The 4,196-nt window shown below is 30.3% G+C and overlaps 1 long non-coding RNA gene across 1 annotated transcript; it reads left to right on the top strand.

Moving 5' to 3' along the window:
• Positions 1-2,283: 2,283 nt before the first annotated feature.
• LOC137635435 (uncharacterized) lies at positions 2,284-3,699 on the top strand. Its single transcript, XR_011042674.1, has 3 exons — positions 2,284-2,341; positions 2,967-3,112; positions 3,311-3,699. It is a non-coding gene; the product is annotated as an uncharacterized lncRNA (long non-coding RNA).
• The last annotated feature ends 497 nt before the right edge of the window (positions 3,700-4,196 follow it).

A 4,196-nucleotide genomic window follows, 5' to 3' on the forward strand; every position in this document is an offset into this window, starting at 1 on the left:
ATAATAATAATAATAATAATAATAATAATAATAATAATAATAATAATAATAATAATAGTAATAATGATTCTCACGATTATTATTATATCATTATTATTATCATTATTATAATAACTTATTTCTATCAATATTTTTATCATTATTATCAATATTATTATTTTTATTATTATCATTACTATTATAATCATTATTATTATTAGTATAATTCTTATTATTATTATTATTATCATCATTATTACTATTATTATATTATTATCATTATAAATATCGATATCAATATTAATACTAATATCAATTTCAATAATATTGATATTATTAATATTATTAGTTATTGTATAAACATTAATAATGATATCAATATAATAATAATATAATTAATATTAAGATTCACAACTAGAACAACAACAACAACAACAACAACAACAACAACAACAACAACAACAACAAAAATGATGATAATAATAATAATAATAATAATAATAATAATAATAATAATAATAATAATAATGATAATTAATGAAAACCAGGCAACTCATGTAATTTTTATATTTCTCTGATTCTTACAACTAGAGAGGCTGGGAGAATATAAGGAAAACCAACAATGGGCATGAATATGGACACCCCAGGAAAGGGAGGCACTGCTGGCTAAGCTCTACATACTCTCTTCCATTTCAACCCTTGCTATTGTATGCAAGATTAGATGAGGATATAATAAAATTTAGGCTCATGTAGGCAAGGCTAGACTAGCCTAAGTTAGGCTAAAACCAGCAAGGCTAGGCTAGGTAAGGTAGGGTAAAACTTATTATATTCAAGCTACTGTATTCAGCTAAGGCTATGCTTAATTAGATAATAATATCCTATCTCCTTAAGGTATTCTAGGTTCAGTTAGGTTAGGTATGTTTAGTTATTTAAGTATATCTGGGTAATATCATTCTTCCCTTAACTAGCTTAAGTTTGGGAAGGTTAGGTATGCTTCGTTATATAAGTTTATCTGGGTAAATATGTCCTATTTCAAGGTAGCCTAGGTTTAGTTAGGTTAGGCATGCTTAGTTATGTAAGTATATCTGGGTAAAGATATCCTATTTTAAGGTAGCCTAGGTTTAGTTAGGTTAGGTATGCTTAGTTATATAAGTTTATCTGGGTAGAAATATCCTATTTCAAGGTAGCCTAGGTTTGGTTAGGTTAGGTAAGGCTATCTAATATTCTTTAATGTCTTTAGGTAACTACCAGGTTAGGTTATTTATTATATAACCAAGTTCTTGTTGGGCATTATATGAAACGACAGTAGGTATGCTTTATGGTCCTAAGGTACTCCAATAGAAATGAAAATAAAGGCAATGTCCACTGCATGTGGCTCCATCATGTTCCTTTAAAGGAACATTCAGTTTTTGGGTTCATTACTCTTTGAGAAATCAAATGAAATTAGAAATAATGATTTAAATATGGTCTCACAATTAGGCTAACCTTTATTTTTCGTGTTATCCTGCAGCTTGTAATCACATGTAAGAGTAAATCTAACTGAAAATGGAAATGGTTGTCACAACCTCTGATACAATTCTATGATAAAAAAAAAAGGCTAGTGTTTTCATTGAGCTTATCTGTGCCTATTGAATGTTACTATAAGACGTCTAACAAACATAAAATGATCTTAATTAATGCACTATTTAAAAAATCGTGGCAATTTCCTATTTCCCATGTTATTTACAACCATGACGTCATAGAAAAATATATCCAGACAAATGGAGTTCGTTATTTTCATGTAAAACTTCATTCATTTATCTTGAAGAATTTTGACATGCAAATTGGGAAGCTAAAATCTTAAACCTTTAAAATTCAGTTATGAAATATATTGACAAAAGTTTGACATAAATCAAGTCACTGTTGGTCGTTTAACTGATCAGCAAAGATAGAAAAAATGTAAAGGGTGTAAGATGAGCTATTGGATATTCTGTATATATATCTATATCTATATCTATATCTATCTATATATATATATATATATATATATATATATATATATATATATATATATATATATATATATATATATATATATATATATATATATATATACACACATAACATTATACTAATATAACATTATGCTAGCTTAATAATGTCAAGTAATATTTATTTTGTCTTTTTCGTGTAGTTCCCCCTTAACTGTACCTCCATAGCATATACTCTGAAATCCTTGTTTGAACAGTGATTTTGTTTGTATTTAGCTCTCCTTGCTGGAGGGAAGTTTAGTCTTCTTTGGAAGTTAGAATTTGTCCTAACTTCAGATTCACTTGTTCTGTGGAAGTGTTAAGGATTATTCTCCAAGGATCGGCAGTATTTTGTAAGTTGTTTCAGCAAGAAATTTTATTTTATGGCATTATTGTATTAGCATTTTTTCGTTTGGTATTTTCGTTTACATGGCTTATATATTTGTGTATAATTTGTACTAGCCCAGAGAATAGTGACTACCTTTAGTAGTGTCTAGAAGGGTAAGGGTCGAATTACCTACTAGTCTTCAACTTTTTAACCATGCTGGTTTTGAGCCGCGGGGGCTGCTTGTAAGTAGTAAAAGCTAGTTAATGCAAAAGTAATCTTCGTAACTTTAGATAAGTCTAATATGCTCATACTTTGATTAACGATTTTGATAAGTGTCAAATCGGAGATTAGTCTTTTAGCAATTTTAGTGTCCCATTAAACCTTACTGATTTTATAATATAAAAGGAATTTTGATTTAAACACACCTGGCAGATTTTAAATCATAGGCTAGTTGAGTCTCCTGAAGAAATTCTGTGCATTTTGTGGAAATTCCAGTTAGTTTTTAACATACTACTTGAGATGGGCGTCCTCTTACTACCATTGACGATTGGCTGTAATTCTGATTTTCTACTCTTGCAGGATGTTTAATAAATTTACCAGGTCCCCATCGTTTTAGTTATGCTGTTATTGAGTTTGATACTTTATTTTAGATGTACCTCTACCTTCACCTATGGTATTAAAGCCTGGGAGTAATCCAGTCTGTCTGAGGGAGACTTCTAACTAGTTTCTTATAGGGAATGAGTTGGCAGAACAGTGACACCTCGTGAGTCTCGCCCTGCATCGTCGTCCAAAACCAGTTAAGTGTCTTTGTCTATTATTTACATAATTGATGTTGGAAATGCTTAATATTTAATATTAAAAGGATATTAAGTATTCATGACAGAAACTGCTATCAATTTCTGCCTTTCTGAAATCTGTAGGTATTTTATCACTGCTCTTCCCTTTGAAATTACAAATGCTATTGCGACCTTTCAACGTTTAATTTCTTTTTCAGATGAGTTTGTCATTGAACACTTAGCACACAAGTACGGGATGAAGGATATAGAGGGACCTGTTTCTTCACCCTAAAGTAAGAATGATGGTCAACTTTCCAATAAAATTACCAAAATGTCTTGTAACTTGTCTCATGATGTTGGGAGTCGAATGATTGCACCAAAGGATGCTGATGTTACATACCACAAAGAATTGCTTACTCCTATAAACGCTGCAGTGCATGGTGTTATTGGTATGGCTGGATTAATCGGAGTTCCTGTCCGAACATCTCTTAAGTTGCTGCACCTAGATTTTTGTTAGCTCTAAGATAGACTGAAGTGGATAGAGTATTATAAACGTGCCTTTTAAGCCATCAAAAGCTCTTTTGAAGTAAAGTCTTTCTTGAGCACCTGAATTCTACGAGCTGTTTATAATAACAATGATGTGGGTGTAGGAACAGCTTTGTTGCAGACTAGAAATTGATTTATTTCGCCCATTTTCTAATTAAAATTAACTGAAGCCTCTTCAGTTCCTAGAGTATAGTGGGGAAGGTTTGGACTCTTATTATATTCTTAAAATTTAATTCATTTATTCAATGTGTAAATAATAAATATCATTGGATAGTTTTTCTGACTAATCCATTGTCTTTTGCAAATAAAGTTTAAAACCAAAGGCTAACTGACCTACAGCACTATAACATTGGGATATTTCATATGAAAAGTATGACCTTATTGCACACACACACACACTAAAGTTGTTTTAAGTTTGTTTCCGTAGGTAATGCTTGGTGTATAAAGATTCTTGAATAATTTTTATTAATTGGATCCATAATGCTGTCTCCTATCAAGGAAGAAGTTATGAAATATTGATAACTCTGGTTTCTTAATTGTTCTCATGAAATTTACTGA

Source organism: Palaemon carinicauda, unplaced genomic scaffold, assembly GCF_036898095.1.
Source record: "Palaemon carinicauda isolate YSFRI2023 unplaced genomic scaffold, ASM3689809v2 scaffold124, whole genome shotgun sequence".
Classification (NCBI taxonomy): domain Eukaryota; kingdom Metazoa; phylum Arthropoda; class Malacostraca; order Decapoda; family Palaemonidae; genus Palaemon; species Palaemon carinicauda.